The following is a 24746-nucleotide window of genomic DNA, read 5'->3' as shown; positions in this document are numbered from 1 at the left end:
GGGCTGCATCGGGGTAGGTCCACGTGGTAGGTCCATCGGGGTAGGTCTATCCTCCGCAATGTCTTGCAGGAAGTGAGCCTTGCCAGCTGAAGCAGACTAAGGCAGCTGCACCCTGGTCTGACCATCAGAAAGCAAGAGACCCGAGAACTAGAAAGGCGAGGCTCACTGAGCTATTTATCCCTCCACCCTTCAATTAACCCCACATGTGTTTGTCGGCCAGGTTGGCGCAATAAACTAACTTCCTCATTTACCATGCCTCCATGAAGCCATTAATCCAATTACTGTATCTATACATTTACCTATCCTAGATTTCATATACTGGAAAACATACCGAAATAAAAGAGTTTAGAAACAAAAACAAAAAGCCATCCACCAGTGTGCTGGAAGAGGTGGTGCTTCCAGGAACTGGTTAGGGAAAGGCTGGAGGAGTATGGGGAGAGCAAGTCGCCAAGATGAAGGTAAAGATACTGAGCCAGTATCCGGACAACTATGTCAGCGAAACTAAGTTGGACATAGAGAGTTCCAAGAAACTATGATCCTGCCTTATATCCATTTGAGGTTCCTTGAGAATACGTAAGAGCTTTAAATACTACCAAACTGGAATGGGTGTTTGCAAAACCATTCCTTGCTTCCCTGGATGGTCACCGAGATGGAGTCATTTGCTTGGCAAAGTATCCAAAGAGCCTGGCTATTGTCCTTTCTGGGGCATATGATGGAGAGGTTAGACTCTGGAACTTGATGAACGAAAATATATTCGCATAATACAAACACATGAAGGTTTTGTATGAGGAATATGCACTTGCTTTTGTGGGTCTTCTTTTATTTTATTTCTTTTACTATTTACTGTTGGTGATGACAGAACTTTGAAACAGTGGAAAGTGGATGAACTAGGCTCTGGAGAAGAGGAAGAGCCTTTGCATACAATATTAGGAAAGACAGTGCATACTGGAATTGACCACCACTGGAAAGAAGCAGTTTTTGACAAATGTGCACAGCAAGTGGACATTTAGGATGAGCAAAGAACTAGTCCTATTTGTTCAATGACCTGGGGATGTGACAGTATTAGTAGTGTTAAATTTAACCCAATTGAGACTTTTCTCTTGGGAAGCTGTGCTTCTGACAGGAATATAGTGTTATATGATATGAGGCAAGCTACTCCTCCAAAAAAGGTTATTTTAGATATGAGAACAAATACAATCTGTTGGAACCCTAGGGATGCTTTTGTTTTAACAAATGAAGATTATAACTTGTATACTTTTGACATTTGGGCACTGGACTCACCTGTGATGGTGCATATGGATCATGTGTCTGTGGTGCTTGATGTGGATTACGCTCCTACTGGGAAGGAGTTTGTGTCTGCTAGTTTTGACAAGTCTATTTGAATCTTTCCTGTGGACAAAAGTTGAGGTAGGGAAGTATATCACACAAAGCGAATGCAGCATGTCATCTGTGTCAAGTGGACTTCTGGCAACAAGTACATTATGTGCTCTGATGAACACGCGCCTGTGGAAAGCTAACGCTTCTGAAAACTGGGTGTGCTTTCATCACGAGAAAAAGCAGCCAAGGATTATAATCAGAAACTGAAGGAGAACTTTCAGCATCACCCTCAGATAAAACGGATCACTCGCCACCGGCATCTTCCCAAGTCCATCTAAAGTCAGATCCTGGAGCAGCAGGTCATGAAAGAAGCGCGCTGAGGTAAGGAAGTGAATCGTCATAAACATAGCAAACCTGGATCTGTGCCAATTGTATCCAGGAAGAAGACACACATTGTGGCCGTTGTGAAGTAAAATTTCGTACTCCTGTCAGTCTTGATATGTAAGGAGCCTGTTCTGCTGTGATAGGTAGATGCCACAAATAAAAGTGCTGGCTTGCATTGAATGAAAAAAAAAAGGCACCCAACAATAACAAATAAACCGGAGAAAAATCTTAATAGAAAAGAAAGGAAACCACCTTCAGCAAATGGTATTGGACAAACTGGATTTCCATATGCAAAAGAAACAAGACCCATATCTCTTCCCGTGCATAAAACACACTCAAGATGGATTAAAGACCTAAATACAACCCCCAAAGCTCTCAGGATCATCAATGAGAAGGCTGGAACGAATTTATGTGCCCTATTGCAGGGCATACATATGAGACTACTAAGAATAATGGAGGAGGCACACAGCAGAACTCAAGATAGATGTCCGGGACATGCTGAAATTACATTCCTTGTGAACATCAAAAGACTTCATCAGGAGGCTGAAATACTTTTTACCAATGACATATCGGACAAAGGGCTGATTACCAAAATATACAGAACTCTACAATATCTCAATAAGAAAATATAAGAGACCCTGTTAGGAAATGGGAGAAAGACATGAATAGACAGTTCACCAAAAATGAAGTACAAATGGCTAACAAACACATGGAAAAATACTCACAATCACTAGCCATCAGTGAGATGCAAATTAAAGCCACAATGAGATACTACTTTACACACACAATGCTAGCCCACAGGGTCTACATCAGAAAGATTTCACATAGAGGCCATGCTTCAAAGCTTTGTGCACCCTTAGACTGAGTACTGGGGTCCTCAGATGGGAGAGAAAGCAGTCATTGGACCTTGAGGAAAACCCTGACTTGGTGGGTATCTAATGGAAAGGGACCCAGAATCTTCATATGTTTAGTATTTCGAAGCCCACCTTGACAGGTTTTGATCCAGTGGGCAGGGATCTGCACTTGGAAGAATTGATGCAGGAAGTTTTCCCCTGGTACCAACCCCCATCCTTAGGGTAAACAGAGCTCAACTCATTGTGAGATCGAACTGCGGAGGGCAACACCTCATAACAGGTCTTCTGTCATTAGTATTGAATGCATTTACTCTTTTCTTGAGATGTTCTCAAAATTCACGTGGGACAGACTCAAGGTCCTATTTTCTTTCTGGTGGAGTTCTTTAAATTTCATCAGCTTCAATTTGAACTTACATATGAGCAATTGAGGGTCTGCTGAAGTCAGTCGTGGCCTGCTTTTAGCAGCTGATATTAATCAATGGTATATCGCTTCCCACATATGTCTTTCCACAGATGTAATCTATTTGATTTATGTACATTTCATCTAGAGAAGTTTATAGTTGCTATTTGTGATGTTGAAAAAAGATATTTGCTATGAACAAATTGTTGGTCTTGCAAAATTCTATTGGTATCTCCAGCTTCATTTCTATCACAAAGTCACATATTCCAAATACTACTATTTCTTGCTCTATGCTTCCAACTTTTGCATTTCAATTGCTAATAATTACCAATGTATCTTGATTGTATGTTTGATCAATTTCAGACTGAATATATTGGTATGATTCTTCTATTTCTCCATCACTAGCTGTATTGCATAAATTTGAATAATAGCTGTACTGATTATAGTTCCTTGTATTCATATAGATATTATCCTATCACAGACAGCCCTGTACTTCCAGCTACACCTTGAAATGTCCTTTTTGATGATGATTCATTACCATTCCTTTTAAATATGTCATTCCTGGCATAATGACTTAATACCAGTGTATTTTAACTCATTAATGCCTAGGATATTGATCTTTATGTGGTCCATTTCATTTTTGACAACTTCTAAATTTCCTAGATCCATACTTTGTGAATACCAAGTTTCAAATATTAATAGATGTTTGCAATTGTTTCTTGTCATTTTCTGGCATGCACCATCATGCAAATGAAGATCTTAAGAGTTTTACTCCATTCCTATCATTGGGGTCAACTCTACTTGGCGATGACAACTCTTTCGCAGTCATACTTTGAGTGCCTTCTGGCACTTCTTCTGTTGCTATACCTGACAGTTTTCTTCTATTCATGAGGTTTTCAGTATCTGAGAATGCTCTGCTGTTATCCATAAGGTTTTCTGTGGCTAATTCCTCAGAAGTGGACAGCCTAGTCCTTCTTTGTAGTCTTTTCTTGTCTGGAAGCTCTGCTACAACTTATTCTCTTTGGGTGACCTGGCTAGTATGTGAAATATCAGTGACATGACTGCCAGCATCAAAGCAACACACAAGCCACCAGAGCACAACAAATTGACAGACAAGTTGGGGAATACATGTGCTATGTTCTGCCAATTTTTAAAAAAATTCATTGAGTCTATTTGGTTTTGAGAAATTAAAAAAATAATTGTGTGCACCAGTATGTATAATGATCTCTGAAAACAGACCTGGGATAATAACTGCAATCAAATTCTGATATGAGAAATTAATTAGTCCACCAGCTCTTTAAATGGAACAGTTTGCTACTTACCAGCAATTCAGAGTCTCTTTTATAATATAAACCAATAAAATTTGGATAGACAAACCAGAAAACACTGGAAATTTAGTTTTTAACTCAATTCAATTATGGAGAAGCATTCATTGAAATACATAGAATATGGTTAAATGTAAATGGAATTAAATTACCTTAGTATATCCTACATCATCAATCAAATCAGACCCTACCGATACAATTTTTTACTTGTTTTCTCCAAAATTACAATCAACTTCTCCACCTCCACCCCACCCCTCCAGATTCCAAAACTTCTTGCAAGGGTGAGAATTCTAGTTCTTTGTTAATTATTGATTCACTAATATCATGCAGAGAGTTCCTGAATTATTTTTATTAACTAAGGAGCCCTTGTGGTGTAATAGCTGCACATTGGGCTGCTAACTGCAAGGCATCAGTTAAAAACCACCATCCACTCTGGGACAGTAAAACGAGACTCTACTCCCATAAAGAGTTGTGGAAACCCACAAGAGCACTTCTACCCTATCCTATTGAGTCACTCTGAGCTGACATTGACACAGTGGAAGTGAGTTTGTTTTGTTTTGTGGTTCGGGGAGTCATAAGGAGCCATAATGGTGATGTTTGGTACACTTAGAACTGCTAAGCATGGAGTCAGCACTTCAAACCCACTGGCCACTCCACAGGTTATCTTCTCTGATAAAGATGCACAACTTGGAAAATATGCACAATCCGTGAGTCACCATCAAATGTATGGCACTGAGTTTTTGTATTTTGTTTTTTAATGCATAGCAGTTGGAACAAGGAGAGCTTTAGTACTTTAGTAATGTGGGTGTCATTATCATATTTGTTCATCTGTATTGGGTCGATGTCTGTAGAGGACATTTTTGTTATCAACGCAAGAAAACTGCCTAATTTTTCTAGTGGGGTTCATATTCTTAGAGTGCATTCCCTTTTCTCTCATTCTGTCATTTTCTTAGAGAATCTAACTTCATTTCTGGCTCCCAGGATAGACTCACAATTCATCTCATCTAAGGTAATATCTTAAATCTTTCACCCCAGTGAGTGACTCATAATTGGACTATGAACAAACACAGGCCAGTGAGATATGAAAAGTTTGCTAGGAACTGCTACCATGAAAAGAACTTTACTCTTCTGGGATGGACTTACATGATAAAATAAGGAGGCATATTTTTTCCTGGCAGCCATCTTCTGAATATGAGAATACCAGCTTTGGAAGGAAGGTAAAACTGTGGATAACAGGGTGGATAGATGGAAAGACTGGTTCTGTCTGTTCACATTTGAGTCACTGGATCAACCAACATGGAAGGCCAGTCTACTTCTAGACATTAAGGTCTATAATAAAATGCGTCTTTTTAATTGTATAAGTCAAGGTGAATTAGACTTTCTGTTGCTTGCCATGTAAATATCCCTGACTGAAAGCATACAAGTTATGGCCATTTTTTGAATTTGTACATATGTTAGTGGAGGGCTGACTTTGCACATGTCAAAAAGTTCTGTCCAGGGAGATTTATGTGTATCTTAATACTAATATTCCACATAATTCTGAATGTTGTAAGCCCAAGTGGTGACTAACTATGAACACTTGATTGGTGAGATGTACTTGAATAGGAAGTTTCGTAGTGTGCTATCTTGAACCTCTGTGTTGATAGTGATCCCCATCTATATTTGTATTTGAACCAGGTATTTCTAATAGATGCACTTCTACAAATCCAAAGTCCTCGTAAAATGTGCACATCATTGAAATTTATCCTTCACTGTCTTGTATCTTTGTCTAACTCTTCCATGTATGTGCATTTGTTTATCTCTGACAACATGATGAGGTTCTAAAGTAAAGTAATAGAAATATTAAAAACCTATATATTGATTGTGGTGGTTATATGGATGAGTATATTGGTTTACTTCCATCGAACTGTACACCTAAAACAGGTGTGCTATATTGAACAAATTCATGTTTCAATAAAGTTGATTTTAAATCTTTAAAGCCCTTTCAGAATATGGAGACTTGGCTTTTTCATATGTGGATTCAACATGTATTAGATGATTGAATTATTGTATTAAGTTTTACTACTGTCATTTTTCATAACCAAAAACTTCCTCAAGAACTTCACAGTTGTACATCCCAACTCATGGCCCTACCTTGAATTGTTCAATAGGCTCCACCACCAACATAAACAAAACACAATTGTTTTACATAAACAAAAACATATACAAAAGACATGCACAAAACAAAGCTCAATTTCCTGACCTTACACCAAACCAGGCCCACAACCAGCTCAGGCATCTGTTAGCCACATTTGCTCCACTAAGTTTTAAGAGACACACTTGATTCCTCGCTATTCCTCACCATGTAAACACACCCCAATGGCAAATCTAGTTGACTCTATGTTCAGGTGGAATCCCTGTCTCACTATCCATCAAGGTAACCTCTCGTTTGAATTATTACAATAGTTTCTTACTCCATATCCCTGTCCCGACTGTTGCTATCTTTCAGTCTGTTCTTCAGAAAGTATTCACAGAAAGCTTTTTTTAATAGAGTATGATATCCATTTCTTTCTTAAAACCCCATGACACCCATCATAAGATGAATAGACCTCATAGTTCTTACCATGGTCTACAAGGCCTCCTGTGACCTGGATCTTCTGAACAATCACTCCCTACACTCTCTTCCTAATGCACACTGGCTTCCAAGCTCTTCCTTACACATGTCATGCTTGTTCACATCTCATAACCACTGCCTTGGCTGTTACTTTTCTGTACACGTCCACATCCTATATCTTCCTTCTTGCTATTTGAGTTTCAGGTCAAAGTCACTTCTATCGAAAAGCCTCCCTTACCTTCCCATCCTAGTCATTTGCTATCACATTTCCCATTTTATTTTATTAATAGGATTAAATTATTGACTGTAAGATATAACATATAGGCAGCGGGAGAGTGATAATATTGCTTGACTCAAATAAGCACTACAGTCATTTGATATAACACACAATATCACCTATTATTATTATTTTAAAAGAAACTGAGGGGAATATATTAACAAAACAATAGCCTAAGAAAAAGGAGAGTATGACATGGATGCTGAAGATGATGAAAGACTTGATGCTATTGCAGATTGTGTTCAGGAGACTGAGAGTCACGTCATGAAGGCATCTTCTGGGACCTCAATCACAGGCTAGAGGGAGGGAAGAGAGGAAGTGGGACAACATCAGAGCTAAGAGTTTTGAGATTTATCCTCAGGCCACCTGGCCTCTGCTTAATGAGTTTGAGCACCCATACCTCACTGTGGACAGTGTTGTAATAAAGGCATTTATGGTGGGGGAAGGACAGGTGACACCTACTAAGACTAAAGGGGGTTCATTGACCATATATAGCCACATTCCTCAACTGGGCACCAGAAATATGCTTCCGTAAGTGTTGCAAGGCAAGCTGCAGAGTGAACAGGGTGGCCAGGTGAAGATTCCCAGAGATTCCATTATTTGTCACTAAGGAAACAGGGGCCATGGAACTAAGGGCATACTGCGCACCTTTTGAAAGCAGCTAGGTGGCATAAGATGTCAGTGGAAAAGATGGTCAGCATGACAGTGGGTGAAATAAAGAATCAAAGCACCTTCCCTGAAAGCTTCCATAATTCACTCCACAGCTTCTCTCAGCTCACTCTACCCCCACCCACTACCAGCACTCACTCTGAGACTACTGAAGGCCTGGAGCTTCATCCCAAACTGGGACAAGAATGTTCACATTTCCTTCTGCTTCTGTGAGACAATGGGCACAGAATCGAAGGAGGCACTGAGGTGGAGAAGTCATTTTGGTTCTCTTTTAGTCTGGCATCTCTCCTAGTCAGTTGGTCATTCATGATGCATAAGCGGGGTTGGGGCGGGGATGGGCTCCCAGACAGCTGGGCAGATAGACAACCTCACCCCCAACTATGATTTTGCTCCCATTTAGCAACTACTTTCCTGTCATTTACTACTCTATCTACCTCACAGATTCCTTGGCTGGTACCCGTTCCCAACTCACAGAACCTGTCTTTGGAGAGATGTCTGCCAGCCTTACTAGATTTTTTAGATTCACCTCCACCCCAGAAAGAGTTTCATACTCAGCTTTACCCTTTACAATGGCTCAAAAGGTGGGTACTCTAACCTTCATATTCAGAGAAGGACATGGAGTCGCAGCAAAGCTGTGTAACTTGACAAAGGTGATAGAAAAAGTGAATCCTAGAGCCAGGTTGAGAAACTATGCCCTTAATCACTTACATGCTAGCTCCTTGAATCTACCTTTTCGAATTCTTCCATGGTGGGGAGACCCTGAGGAATTCACTGCCGCCACCACCCCACATACACACACTCCGGACACCCCCAAAACAAAATAACCTGTAATTTCTGTAATAAGTCGAAATGAAGGTCCAGGAGAAGGCACAGACACCAGCCTCACGCACTCCTTCCACTTCCATGACAGCAAACAACGAAGCCTGTCAGAGTTTCCATGCTTTACACACTCATCAACGCTCTTACTATCCCATGCCACCCTGAGGGGGGTTGCACAGGGACAGTTGTCCACTGAGATTCTAAGAGGGAGATGGCAGCACTGGGAAGGGCAACAATAGGAATCATCACCTAACAATGCTAAGGACTCTAGTCTTCTCAAGTGCATTTACCTCACGTTTCACAGTAGTCAGAGGTGGGTATACCTAGACTAATTTTGCAAATAAGGATTCTGAGAAGCTAAGCAAGTGCACCAAGTATAGAGTGTGGGATGAAGACATAAGAAATTAAGGACACAGCTCATGTCTCTAATACTTGGTCTTTGGTGTGATAAGCAGAAATAGATATCAATTAGAGAAGGGACCTGTGAAACCTGTAAAGTTCTGATGGAGAACAGCAGGGACATGAGGATGGGACTCTACAGACACTTACTGTGTTAGTCCGGGTAGACTAGAGAAACAAATCCAGAGAAACTCGTATGTGTATAAGAGAGAGTTTTATATAAAGGGTAATTGTACATTAAGAAAACATCCCAACTCAGTCCAGTCCAAGCCCATAAGTCTGATATTAACCCTTATGTCCGAAGCTAATTTATAAAGTCCTCTTCATATTCAAGAAGCGCTTGCAATGACACCAAATGCAGGATGATCACAAGCCACTGGGTAGAAAGTCTTTTGATCCAGTGGCTTTGTAAGCATTTCAGCCCTGGCGTGGCTTTTCCAATTCCCACACATTTGGTCTCATCAGGATAGGTCCATGTGGCTTCTCCTCAGGGATGTCTCACAGGGAGTCAGTCTTGTCAGTAGAGAGTCTCCAAGGAAGTGAGCAGAGAGTCTCTTCCACCTCCAAGGAGGAAAACCAGATTTCTCAGAATTCTCAGGGGAAGGCCATGCCCACACAGAGGCCTCATTGGCTATATCCTAACTGACAGCCTAGACTCCACCCCTACACTCTTAATCCTCAAATTGACACCAAATTATGTAACCACCACACTCACCCTCATTGAACTTCCTGTTGACAGAAAAACAGAGCATCTTTTCCCGTAAGAGAAAAACAGCTCAGGGTCCCAGGATCCTAATAAACCTCCTACCCATCCCTGCTCTCTAGGCCAGGATCAGGGAGGAAGCAGGTGTTCACAGGGGGACATAGGAGCTGAGATCGAACAGGGTTTGGGGCATCACACCAAGGAAGTCAACAACCTCCCTTTTTTGTGTGTTTCAGCAGCTGAGTCAGCATAACTGTGTAAAATGAGGAAGATAATATCAGAAACTGCCTCACTTGCCTGGTCCCTACAACTGACTCCTTCTCATCAGAGACTTACAGGGGTACTTGATTTTCTTCATATTCTTGCAACTCCTGGAGTATTTGCCCAAGCTGCTTCTAAAAGTGAAAGAGGAACAGGGGTTGAAGCGAAATCACAGGACTCAAGGCTGTCACTGGGTTTGTGATATGTACAGAACTGGGTCCTCAAGGTTGAAATCTATGGTCAGTGTGAAGCAGGCCTCATCATGGCAGACACCCAGTGGATTCTGCCGGTCACCAGTCATAGATCCAGTAATACCTTTGAGGAAGCACAGGGGACAGGCTCTCGGTAGTCTAACCCCCTAAGTGAACTTGGTACGTCCTTCCACAATGAACTAGCCTGTTCCTGGTTGGTCTGAGCCCTCACAGTCCTCCTTGCATCAGGGTTCCAGAAGGACTTACTGCTTCAGGAATTTCAAGACTAGATTCTTTGAGGTCTGAGATTCAAAGAGCCCCACCCCCACCCACCAGAATCAAAAGTGTTCAGAACCTTGGCTTCTATCCCCTTCTCTCCCACCTCTATAAGCTATGCTTGATCCCACACCCTCACCTTGTAGACTGGTAGTTTGTAATCTTCCTGGACATCCTGGAGAAAAGAAGAGGAAGTCAGCAGTATAGATCAGGGAGAATGACATTGAATAGGCATGGAAAAGGATGAGCCCAAGAAAAGAGTTCATGGGGAAAGGGCTCTAGAAATTCCATGGAAAAACTACACTGGGGTGTTCAACAGGGGTCTCAGAAACCAACTGAGAACTATGGAGATGGTTTGTAGCCTCTGTTCCTTACTTCCATAAGGAATAGGGGTCAGATTCAAGCATCTAACCTGGGCAATATCTAAGACATTCAAGACAAATTTTAAGAGGTATTCCACACCAGGTAGAGGAGTGAAAGACAAAGGAATACACATACCAGGCATAATAACTTCAGGAACAATTCCAGGAGGTCACTGGAAGGTCGCAGGTGGTCAAGCCAAACATTAAAATCGTGTAACATCAGCATTTGCTTGCCTCATTGAAATAAACACATCTACACAGGAACACAGACAGGTATGTCTCACATCCTTTCCATTGCCATCACCCCTCAGAGACTTTGGGCATTTCCTCTATGGACTCACCCAGTGCTCCCTCTAGACCACTCTCTCCCTCTTCTTCATCGGGGCAAGCTGACCCAAGGGCAGTCCTGATCCATTTCTTCAGTGACACAGAAGCAGTATGTAGAGGCCAGGTTCTAGGAATTCATTCCCCTCCCTGCCTTCCTTCTTTCCTTCCAGGTCCTCATGGAAGGCTCCATAGGGAAGAGGGAATTATGTAGGGCCCAGGGTTCTGCTACATCACCAGTTGTCTATGACTCTACCAGGCCTGGCCCTGGACAAGATCGGAACCGCCTCCTGTGATGGCCTAGATGGCGGGGAAGTCCTATGAGAAAGCCTCAGGAGGCAGATAAGAAATGAAGTCATAAAGGTAAAACAGGGAGTAGATGGGAGAGATGGTGTGAAGTGGGGGACTGGAGAAAAATTCAAGGAAATACTAGGTAGAAATTAACTGTGAGTGGTAGGATTAGGAAGAAAGGAGGGAAAAGGGGGGAAATGGCTTCCCTGATGCCACCCTGTCCTTCATCTGTCTCTGGTTGTCCCTGGGCATTAGGTAAGAATGGAAAACAAGTGCTTGTTTGGCTGGGCCTATTAGCCTTTGTCACATGTACACTAGAGAAACAAATTCATAGACACTCATATGTGTATAAGAAATAGTTTTATATACCAGACCAAATGAATATTGAGAAAACATTCCAACCCAGTTCAGATCAAGTCTATAAATCTAATATTAGCCCATATGTCTGATAAAGTCCTCTTTAGACTCTTGCAGCACATGCAGTTCCACCAAATGAAGGAAGATCACAGGCCAGTGGGTGGAAAGTCTTGTGGATCTAGTGGTGGTAGAGGCATTTCAGCACTGGCAGGGGTCTCTACCTGGCTTCTTCAGCTCCGGGGCTTTAGAATAGGTCCATGTTTCTTGTCAGCAATCATGTCTCAGAGGGGATGAGAGTGTGCCCCACCTCTAGTGAGCTATGTATCTCTTTAGCACCTCCAAATGAGATCATCGAACTGCAACCTGATTGTCAGGCTTAAGTCTCAAATTGACAACAGATTATGTAACCACCACAGACAATCCCTTGTCAATTTGACACTTTCACACAGTTCTTTAGCCATATATAATTTTCAAGCAAATAATAATAAAATCATATCTGTACCTAACAGGATAAAACGAAAATGCATACAATTCAATATATGCCACCCTCATTTAAACAAAAAAACCAAAAAGAGACCACATTGTTGAGAATGAAGGGAGTTGGAGCAGAGACCCTAAACCCGTCTGTAGACAATGGGACATCCCCTCACAGAAGGATCTCAAGGAAGCGATGAGTCAACCAGGGAGTTGTATAGCACCGATGAAACACACACAATATTCCTCTGATTTCTTGAGGCTTCCTCATCTCCCACTTATCATGACCCCAGTCCAGCCTTTCACTACGGGTTAGACTGGAGCATGTGTACAGGTACAGATGATTGAGCTCACAACACATGGAATCTAGGAACAATAATGTTAGTATTGATACTAGGAGGATAGGGGGAAGGTGAGGAGAGAAGGGGGAAGGGGAACCGATAGCAATAATCAACATATAACCACCCCACTCCCCACCCCTCCAGAGGGACAAACAACAGAAACCGTGGGGTCAGGGAGACGGCATTCAGTAAAAGATATGAAAATAATAATAATTTATAATTTATCAAGGGGACATGGGGTGGGGAGAGGGAAAAAAGAGCTTATACCAAGGGCTCAATAGAAAGTAAATGTTTAGAAAAAAATGATGGCAACATATGTACAAAAATGCTTGATGTAATTGATGTATACATTGTTATAAGAGCTATAAAAGCCCCCCAATAAAATGATCTTTTAATTTAAAAAAACACTTCATACTTAAAAAAATAATTTTATTCTTGGAACTTACACCTGCCGTTCTACCCTGTCCTCCATGGTCCCTGTGAGGTGGAATAGACTTGAGAACTGTGAGTTTGGTTTGGTTTGCCAATCCTGATGCCCCATTCTTCTTCATATAGTCCAGCTTCTCCAATTATTCACTCAGAAAGCAGATTGAATAAGTATAGCAAAAGGATAGCACCCTGTCACACCTTTCTTGATTTTAAACCATTCAGTATTCTCTTGTTCTGTTTGCACAATTGCTGTTGCCCTGTATGGTGTCCAAGGTTGTAAATCTTTACAAAGCCAACTGCCACATCTTTCTCCCATGGAGAGGCTGGTGGGTTTGAACCACTGACCTTTCAGTTAGGCACCAGACGTTTAACCACTGAGCCATTAGGGATCATCTGACATTTGCTATGGACCTGTATTATTGGGAGGAATAACCTTTATTGTTTTGTGCCATCTCATCTGTAAATTAAATTAACACCCTTTTAGGATGTGTCTATTTTGGGGACTCCTCAGGTGCTTGGTGGCTTTTCTTTGTCCCCATTGCTGATCTGTTATGTTCCCTTCTTGGTTCGCCCCCTGGACTCTCCCCCGGTCGTGTGTCTCCAGTTACATTATGCTCCAGTGAGGGGACATCATGTCTTGAGCTGATGTTAGCCCTACAGCCCCCTCTGTTTCTTAGCAGTTCCATGCAGGGATGTTGTCCTCAGGACTTGATGTGCCAATATTGGGTCTAGTCCCTTGCTCCCTCTTTTTTCTTCTTGGTTTGTTTCTGTGTGGGTGTGGTATGCAGGCCCCTCTACCCAACCTGTAGGTTTAGAGTTGTCCTCGGTAGCACATACTTCTAGGTAGGGTACAGTTTGGCTCTGATTGGGGCCGACCCTGTAGCCCACTCTGTTCGTTCGTTGCTCTGTGTGGTTATGTTGCCCTCAAAGTTGTGTGTACTGTGGTGGGGTGTGTCAGTGCAATCAGCTTATACCCCAGGGAGATCGTTGATAATGTTTTTCTTTTTTATTTGTTTTGTTTCTCTTTTGATGTTGATGTTTGTCATAAAATGATATATAGCTGCCAAAGTAAACCAGAGATGTTCATATCCCTTGGGCTTGCAGATGAATTCTGGTCTCCCACTTTATTCTAGCCCCAATCCCAGAAGAGTTAGTTCTTATAACATAGCCCTGCTCTATACTCAGGTTCATGAAGAAATCATGGAAGAAAAGGATGCTACTGTAAAGTGTGGTGAAGGAAGTAGATGGTTCCTGGTTATCAATTGGAATAGTGTCTGGAGTCTTATATTTAAAAAAGTAGCCCTCTAAGTAAGGTGTCAACTAAGTCTGCCTGGAAGAAGCACACCAGCCTGTGTCATCCTAAGATTACAATAACAAAATCCAGACATGATGAAGGGAAATGGATCAGAGCTTAAATTGTGAATACCCAATTTGTATAAGGCTAAGGAGGACAGTGGGTGCCCCAAATCCATCTGCAGATAATCTAATCAGATTAAGCCTCTGACTGTGGGGGGAGGTCAGATGCTTACAGACATCTTCCCTGAAGATGTGAAGTATCAATGAAAATATTTTTATGTTTGGGAGGTCACCACAACATAAGGAACTATATTGAAGGGTCGCAGCATGAGGAAAGTTGAGAACCACTGCTGTACAGGAAGGCTTAATATTATAAAAATGGCAATACTTCTCAAAGCAATCTATAAATATAACACAACTCTTATTCAAGTCCAAACTTCACTCTTTAAAGAAACAGAAAAACTAATTACCAAATTCACATAGCACAGGAAGAGAATAAACAAAGAACTCCTTAAGAAGCAGAAAAATGTAGGAGGCCTCACACTACCTGACCTCTAAACCTATTAAGCAGCTACATAAGTCAAAACAGATTAGTTTGTAATGGTGCAACTATCTGTAATGGTATAAACAGTCTGTAATGGTACAAGTACATATATATAGACCAATGGAACAAAATGGAAAATTTAGAAATAAACCCACCCACCAACAGTTAACTGATCTTCAATAAAGGGTCACAAAACATAAAATGGGAAAGAGACAGCCTCTTTAACAAGTGGTGCTGGCAAATTTGGATCTCACTCTGCAAAACCATGAACCCTCACCCCATGCACAAAAACAAGCCCAAGATGGATCACAGATTTAAATGTAAATCCCAGAACAATAAAGATTTTCAATGAGGAAATAATGACAAATTTAAAAATCTTAGTGCATAGCATACACATACTACCATAAAGGAAGCACACACAATAGAAGACAAAATAGATGACTGTGAATTAGTAAAGAAAAGACGCATGTACATGAAAAGGCTTCATCAAAAGAATAAAAAGAAAGCCCACAGAGTGGGAAAAAATTCTTTAGCAATGACACAATGGACTAAATTCTAAAATCTATAGAATTCTGTAACACATCAATAAGGAAACAATAACCCAGTTAAAATGGGCAAAAGATTTGAACAGACAATTCACAAAAAATGACATAGAAATGGCTAACAAACATATGAAAAAAAAGGTCATGATCACTAACCATCTGGTAGGCACAAATCAAAACAATGAGGTATTACTGATAACAATAGACTAATTAAAAAAGAAAGATTAGAAAATATCTAACGCTGGAGAGGGTACAGAGAGATTGGAATTCTTGTAAACTGCTGATGGGCTTATAAGCATGCACAATCATTGTGGGGCACTGCCTAAAACAGCTGAGAATAGAAGTACCTCTTCTGGATATATACTCTACAGAAGTAAGAGAGAGAACCAGACATATGCTCTCCCATGTTCATTGCAGCCCAGTCCACAATAGCAAGAAGCTGGAAACAGCTCAAATGCCCATCAACAGGAGAATGTGCAAAGAAACTCTGGCCCATACACAGATTGGAATACTATGCATCCCTAAAAAATAGCGATGAAATCACAAAATGCCTCATGACATGGGTGGACCTGGAAGCCATTATGGTTAATATAGTTCCAAAATAAAACCCCACACTCCCTAACATTGAGTCAAGTGACCCTATAGAACAGGGTAGAACTACCTTTGTGAGTTTCTGAGATTGTGACTCTTCTTTTTTAATCATGCTATGGGGAGCTCTTACAGCTCTTATCACAATCTATACATACATCCGTTGTGTCTAGCACATTTGTACATATGTTGTCATTATTTTCAAAATATTTTCTTTTGACCTGAGCTCTTGATATCAGCTCCTTATCCTCCCTCCTTTCCCTCATGAACTCTTGATAATGGATCACTTTGTCCCCATGTCGTACACCACCCACTGTCTCCCTTAACCCGCTTTTCCGTTGTCCATAGGAATGGATTATATGTAGATCATTGTGATCAGTTCCTTCTTTCTCCCCGACCTTCCCCTTCTCCTCTCAATTCTCATTATTGATCCTGAGTGGTTTATCTGTCCTGGATTCCCTGTGTTTCCAGGTTTTATCTGTACCCAGGTACATACTGTGGTCTAGCCAGATTTGTAAGGGGGAACTGGGGTCATGATAGTGGGGGTGGGAAGGAAGCATTAAAGAATTAGAGGAAAGTTGTATGTTTCATCAGTGCTATACTGCACCCTGAATGGCTCGTCTCTTCCTTGTGACCCTTCTGTAAGGGGATGTCCAATTGGTTACAGATGGGCTTTGGGTCTCCACTCTGCGCTCCCCCTCACTCACATTGATATGATTTTTATTAAATACTTTTATCGTGGGCTCTTACATCTCTTATCCCAATCCATATTCATCCAGTGTGTCTCAAGTGCATTTGCACATATGCTGCCACCATCATTTTCAAAGCATTCTCTTCCAACTTGAGCCCCTGATATTAGTTCCCCATTTCTTCTCCCTCCCTCTCTTGCCCACCCTCCCTCATGAACCCTTGATAAGTTATAGATTATTATTTTCATAACTTACATTGTGCTCCATCTCCCCTAACCCACTTTTCCGTTGTTCGTCCCCCTGAAAGTGGGTTAAAGGTTGATCCTTGTGATCAATTTCCCCTTTCTCCCCTCCCTCCCCTAATCCTCCTGGTATCTTTACTCTCATTGTTGGCCCTGTTGGGGGGGGGGGTTATCTATCCTGGATTCCCTGTATTGTGGCTCTTGTCTGTAGCACTGTGCATGTTCTGGTCTAATCTGATTTGTAAGGTAGAATAGAGGTCATGATAGTGAAGGGAAGAAAGCATCCAAGAACTAGAGGAAAGTTGTGTATTTCATCAGTGCTATACTGCACCCTGACTGGCCCATTTCTTCCCTGTGAACCCTCTGTAGGGGGATGCTCAATTGTCTACAGATGGGCATTGGGTCTCCACTCCATGTCCCACCCCCACCGTACATTCACCTTGGGTATGATTTTGCTCTGGGTCTTAGATACCTGGTGCCTACTCCCACTGACACCTCATGATCACACAGGCTGGTGTGCTTCTTCCATGTGGGTTTGTTGCTTCTCAGCTAGATGGTAAATTGTTTAACTTCCAGCCTTTAAGACCCCAGATGCTATATCTTTTGATACCCAACTTTCTTCACATTTGCTTATGTACACATTAGTCTTCAGTGATCATGTCAGGAAGGTGTGCATTATGGAATGCCAATTTAATAGAACAAAGTGTTCTTGCATTGAGTAAGCACTTGAGTGGAGGCCCAATGTCCACCTGCTCCCTTAATACTAAATGCAAATAAATTTTTGCTAATGATTATTCTGCAATGGTTGAAGCAATACATTGATAGGGAGCTGAAGAGGTTCAGGCTGAATTCAGAAGAGGACATGGAACAAGCGATATCATTGCTCATGTCAGATGAATCTTGGCTGAAAACAGAGAATACCAGAAAGTTGTTTACTTGTATTTTGTTAACTATGACAAAACTGTGGATCATAACAAATTATGAGTGGACTTGGGAGGAATAGGAATTCACTTCCTTGTGTTCACATGGAACTTGTACATGTATTCAGAGGCAGTTTTGCAAACAGAACTAGGAAATAATGCATGGTTTAAAATCAGAAAACATGTGAGGCCGGGTTGCAACCTTTCACCATACTTAATGCAATCTGCATGCTGAGCAAATAACTTGTGATATGCAGATGACACAACCTCACTTGCTGAAAGTGAGGAGGACTTGAAGCACTTGCTGATGAAGATTGAGGATTACAGCCTTCAGTCTAGATTACAGCTCAATGTAAAGAAAATCAAAACCTTAGGCTTGCACTTAACTGCAGCTTAAATCCAAGACCAGCAATGAAAGTCCCTGAAGAATTGAAAAGTAGCCTTTGATTCAGGAGGCAGTGTATGTTCATTTGTATAATTAAGATAGTTCAATACATGAAATCCAAGATAGATAAACCACTCAGAAACAGTAATGAGAGTAATGATTCCCTGAGGGTGTGGGAAGAGAGTCATGGTAGAGAAGGGGGTGGGGGAACTGATAGCAATGATAGCAACTGATAGGAATGAACAACAGAGTTATAGGTGAATTGGATGTTGTAAGATATGGCAACAATAATAATAAAATAATAAATATATTAAGGGTTCATGAGGGTGAGGATAAAAGTGATTTGATATCAAAGAGTTCAAGAAAAAAGATAATGATTTGAAAATGATGGTGCCAGCAATTGTACAACTATAGTTGATATAATGGAAATATAGATTGTTATAATATCTGTAAAATGATTTTTAAAGATAGCATTTAGCTATTATGATATAACCCTGCTTGTTGCTTTTCCTCATAAAATGATCACTGGTGATACGGATGCCACATCAAAGTGTGGTGAAGAAAACATGATGCACGGATATAAAAAAACATAAAATCTGGGGTCTTAAAGCTTGTATTTAAATGAGCAGCCATTGAAGTGCAGTGTCAACTAAGCCCACAAAAAAGAAGTGCACGAACCTGTGTGGTCTAAGTATGATTAATTTTTTAAAAATCCATGACTAAAAGAGGGAAATGTATCAGAGCTTAAATTATGAACACCTAATTTGCAGAGGGCTTGACCGTGGGAGACCAAAATCCATGTTTGGGGTCTCTACATAGATTAAGCCTCTGGTAGATCCCTTCAACCAGAGGGATGTGAACAAGCTTGATATCAGATAGAGAGTATTGTAAGCTCTATTATGGCAGATGTAATTAGTTTAAAATGTGGTACCTGGTTATTTGATCTACCGTTTGACCCATTTTGGATCTGTTCTGATTTTCAATATTTCCTGCGTTTATTTCTCAACAGAATTTTTTCCCCTGGTTATTTTAAAATGTTTGTTGGTTTTTTCTTTCTTTCTACTATATTAGCTGATTTAATTTTTTTGTTCCTTTGGTTTTCTATTTTTGTATGCTTTCTAGTGTATGAAACACAGAATGGTAATACATGTAGAAACAATAACTGGTGTAATGGCTTATTGTAGGATTGAGGATATTCAGGTGGAGGTTGGAGGGAATTGTGGGGAAAATAATGAATATAGAAGGGGAGAGGATGCTCTGCAACTGACTGTGGTAATGTTTATACAAATCTTTTTTTTTAATTTATTAGTTTGACAGACATAAATTTATTTTCTAACAAAAACAAACCAAACTCAGCGCCATCAAGTGAGCTACCTGTAGTGCTGTCTACAGTGTGACCCTATAGGACAGAGTAGAACTGCCCTGTGGGTTTCTGAGAGTAGAAAACCTCATCTTTTTCCCTCAAAGCAGCTGATTGTTTTGAACTGCTGACTTGAAGTTAGCAACCCAACACTTTACCCACTTGTCAACCAATTATTTTGCCAGTTCTAGGTGAAGGCTTTTTCTCTCTCTTCACGCTCTGGAGGAAGGTTCTTGTATCTTCAGCATCGCATCTACTTTCTGTTTGCTTGGAGATCTCCATGTGTCTTGGCACTTATCTTGTTGTTGTTGGTAGGTGCCATTGAGTCAGTTCTGACCTATAGCTATCCTACGCCCATCAGAATGAAACACTGCACGGTCCTGTGCCAACCTCATAATTGATCCCATGCCTGCGCCCATTGTTGCAGCCACAGTGTCAATCTGTCTCCTTGAGGGCTTTCCTCTTCTTCGCTGCCCCTCCACTTTACCAAGCATGATGTCCTTCTCCTGGGACTGGTCTCTTCTAATAATATGTCCAAAGTTGTGTGAGATGAAATTCTCCACACCCTTGTCTCTAAGTGACACTCTGGCCATACATTTTTGATAATAGATAGATTTGTTTGTCCTTTTACAATCCCTGGCATTTTCAATATTCTTAGCCAACACCACAATTCAAATGCATCAATTTTTCTTCAGTGTTCCCTTTTCAATGTCCAACTTTCTTATGGATACCAGGCCATTGAAAATACCATGGCTTGGGTCAGGAGCACTTTCATCCTCAAAGTAACATCCTTTCTTTTCAGTACTCTCTAAAGAGGCCCTGTGAAGCTGATATCTTTTGATCTCTTGAGTGCTGTTTGCATGAGCCTTGATTGTGGAGCCAAGCAAGACAAAATCCTAGACAACTTCAACCTTTGCTCCACTTATCATGATACCTATTGTTTCAGTTGTGAGGTTTTTGATTTTCATTACATTGAATCATAATCCATACTGAAAACTAGAGTCCTTCATCAGCAAGTTCTTCAAGTCCTCCTCACTTCCAGCAAGCAAGGTTGTGTCATCTGCATATCAAATATTGTTAATAAGCATTCCTTCAATCCTGATGTCACATTCTCCTTCATATAATCCAGCTTTTCTGATTATTTGCTGAGCACAGAGATTGAACAAGCATGGTGAGAGGATACAATCCTGATGTACACCTTTCCTGATTTAACTAATTAATTAAAATGATTTAGTAATAATTTTAATGGGGGCTATTACAAATCTTATGACAATCCATCATTCAATGTTATTAAGCATACTTGTATATATGTTGCCACCAATGAGACAGATTAGCTAAAGAAGATCCATTTATGTTAGCTGCTAAGTAACTTGCCTGTTCTTCCCACCCATCTCAGAAATTTGATTGGTAGTCGACCTGCCCATTCTCCCTCCCCTTATGGGCAAGTCTCTGCTGATGATTAATTTTGGAATGTACTCCCATGTTCCAGGTTCAGGACACTAAAATTATTTTTGATTATTCTTCACTATATCATTTGTTTTAATTAATTTTCAATATTATCCCTTTTGATGCTGTAATCTGAATGGTGTAGTTAATCTTGTCATGATAACCAGGATGTTACCATCAATTTTGGTATTGTTTCTTTTATCATAAGGAATGTACCTAATAATGCATGTTTGCTCGCCTTAGAGTTTCAATTAATCCCTAATTTTACTTTCTGCTTCTGTTCACGCTTGCTTGAACCCTAAACATGTGATTAATGAACTTTTGGCCTTAAAGATGGACTGAGAAGTCCACTCAGGGCTGCTATGTCGGAAAACATCTTTAGTTTCTGAGTAGTCCAGCTACCTGAATAAAGACTCTTCTACATCTCAAGACATCATAGAGGCTGTCATTTATTTGAATCCATAGCACCAACATTTCCACAACATTTCCTTTCTCCTTGAGCCCTTGGTATCAGCTCTTCCTTTTTCCTCTCCCTCATCTACCCTCCCACCCTCATGAATCCTTGATCAATTATATATTATTGTTGTTATTTCACGTCTTACACTGTCCTTTGTCTCCCATCACCCACTTGTCTGTTATTCATCCTCCTGGGGGGTGGGTTATATATCCAAACTTGTGATGGGTTTCCCTTACCCCGATATCTGCCTGCCCCTCATTCCCCTGCCCTCATGATATTGCTACTCCCACTACTGTTCCTGAGGGTTTTATCTGTCCTGAATTCCATGGGTCAAGAGATTATATTTGTACCAATGTGTACTCTGGTCTAGATGGACTTGTAAGGTAGAATTGGGTCATGGTAGTGGGGTGGGGTGGGGTGAGAAAGCATTCAGGAACTAGAGGAATGATGTGTTTCATCAGTGTTATACTGAATCCTGGTTGAATTGTCCCTTCCTTGTAACCCTTCTGTGGGGGGATGTTCAATTGTTTATAGATGGACTTTGGGTCTCCACTCCAACCACATTCTCATTGACATTATTGTTTTGGATCTTTGATACCTGATACCTGATCTTGTCTACATCTCATGATTGCAAAGGCTGGTGTGCTTCTTCCATGCGGGCTTATTTGGTTTCCTGCTAGGTGGATGCTTGTTTAATTTCAAGTGTTTAAGACTCCAGATGCGTTATCTTTTGATAGCTGGGCACCATCCACTTTCTTCACCACATTTGCTTATGCACCCTTTTTGACTTTGTGATAGTGTTGTGAAAGTGAAATATACATCTTTTTAATAGACCAAACTATGGAAGTGTATGATATCTCAATGAACTCTTGGGGGTGGGGGAGAAAATAAAATTACTCACAACTGGACCAATAGGGAATAATATCACAATAAATGGAGAAAATATTGAATCAGCAGTGCTCATGAGAGCAGCAGTCAGGAGATCAAATGACACTTTACATTGGGGTTATGTGCTGTACAAGGCCTCTTTAAAATATTATAAATTAAGAATTTTACTTTGTAATAAGGTGCTTCTGATCCAAGCCACGATGCTTTCAATGATCTTATATGCATATGAACGTTGAGCATTGAATAAGGATATTGGAAGAAAAATCAATGGGTTTGAATTGTGATGCTAACAAAGAATATCGAAAGTACCATGGACTGCCAAAGAACAAACAAGTCTCTCTTAGGAGAAGTACAGACACATTGTCAGGGGAGGCCAATCCCTGGAGAAGGACATCATGCTTGGCATATAGTAGGAAACTCACTGCCATCGAGTCAATCCTTACTCATAGTGACCCCTTGCACCCCTGTGGATTTCTGAAACTTTCTGAAACTGTAACTGTTTATGGGCGTAAAAAGACCAGCATTTTTCCCTTGGAGCTGCTGGTGATTTTGAACTGCCGAACATGCATACCACAGCCCAATGCATAGCCACTACACCATCAGGGCTCCATATTGATAAAGTAGAGGAGCAGAGAAAAAGAGGATGATTCTCAACAAGATGATTGACAGAGAAACTACATGGATGGGCTCAAAAATAACAATTGTGAGGGTGACACAAGAGCAGGCAGTGTTTCCTTCTGTTGTACTTGGGGTCATTGTGTGTTGGACCTGACTCAGCAGAACCTAATAATATTTGGATTTTAATGAGCTCTGAAGTCAAGTTGAACAGTTCTAATATACCAGCTGCTCCAAGGGAGGAAGATAGGACTTTTTGGTAAAAATCCACAGCTTTGGAAACAACAGGGAGCGATTCTATTGGCTCCATGGTTGCTACAAGTCAGAATCTACTGTCATAGCCATGTGGAATCTTTGGATTTTATCAATTTTGTGTGTGACGTACTACATGCTGTTTTAGAACATACATATATGTAAAAATCAATTTGTTACTGATAACTCTATGATGCCCTGATTATGACCAGGCTGCATAATCACTCCTTTGGGGAATCAGTGTTTCATGGTGTGACCCAAAGTCATGAGACCCCCTTCTACATACTACTTGTGTGGCACTAGGAAAGGAAATTTAGCATGGAAATGCACTTAGAATTTCTGCTTGCTCAGACCCAAACATTTGGATGTACTCTGTAATTCTCTCTCTCAAACTCATATTCTACCAGATGATGAAGAAATCTCTTGGCTCTGCTTTCAAATTTTATCCAGAATCTAGCCATTCCTGAATTATACGTCCCTCTACTTTCACCCTGTTCCCATAATCTATTTTTAGATCATTTTGGGGGCTCTTACAGGGCTTATAAAAATCCATAAATCAATTTTATCAAGCATAAGCATATTTGTATATATGTTGTCATCATTATTTTATAAACATTTACTTTCTATTTGAGCCCTTGGTATCAGCTCCTCTTTTTTCCCATTCTCCCTCATGACCCTTTAACAAATAAACCATTATTATTGTTTTCGTATCATACACCGACCGCTGTCTCCCTTTCCCCATGGTTTCTGTTGTTTGTCCCCCAGGGGGAGGGAGGATTATGCCTCAATCATTGCCATCGATTCCCGCTTCCTCCTCTCCTCTCCTTCCCTCTATTATCTTGGTATCACTACTCCCATTTCTTTTCCTGAGGGGTTTATCTGACCTGGATTCTGTATGTTGTGAGCTCTTAACTATACCAGTATACACGCTCCGATCCAGAACTGAAAGACAGAATTGGGATCATGATGGTGGAGGATTGAGGAAGGCTCAAAGAACCACAAGAATACCCCGAACAAAAAATCATATCAATGTGAATGAGAGGGAGTGTGGAGTGGTTACCCAAAGCCCACCTGCAGACAATTAGAAAGAAGGGTCACAAGGAGGAGATGAGCTAGTCAGTGTGCAGTGCCGCACCGATGAAGCATACAGCTTTCCTCTAGTTCCTAAATGCTTCCTTCCCACCCCCACTATCATGACCCCAATTCTCCCTTACAAATCTGCCTGGACCACAGCATGTACCCGGGTACAGATAAGACCTGGAAACACAGGGAATCCAGGACAGATAAACCCCTCAGGACCAATAATAAGAGTAGTGTTACCAGGAGGGGAAGGGGAAGGTGAGGGGAGAAAGGGGAACCGATCATAATTATCTACATATAACCCCTTCCCTGAGTGATGAAAAACAGATAAACAGGTAAAGGGTCATTATAAGACATGAACAAATAATAAGACATGAACAAATATAATAAAACATG

General features: G+C 40.9%; 1 pseudogene; it reads left to right on the top strand.

Annotated features, from left to right (window-relative positions):
- Nucleotides 1-452: 452 nt before the first annotated feature.
- Nucleotides 453-1790, top strand: LOC142434748 (DDB1- and CUL4-associated factor 13 pseudogene; annotated as a pseudogene).
- Nucleotides 1791-24746: the final 22956 nt, after the last annotated feature.

This window comes from Tenrec ecaudatus, chromosome X (genome assembly GCF_050624435.1).
Source record: "Tenrec ecaudatus isolate mTenEca1 chromosome X, mTenEca1.hap1, whole genome shotgun sequence".
In the NCBI taxonomy this organism is placed as follows: domain Eukaryota; kingdom Metazoa; phylum Chordata; class Mammalia; order Afrosoricida; family Tenrecidae; genus Tenrec; species Tenrec ecaudatus.
This window is presented reverse-complemented; position numbering and strand designations above follow the sequence as displayed.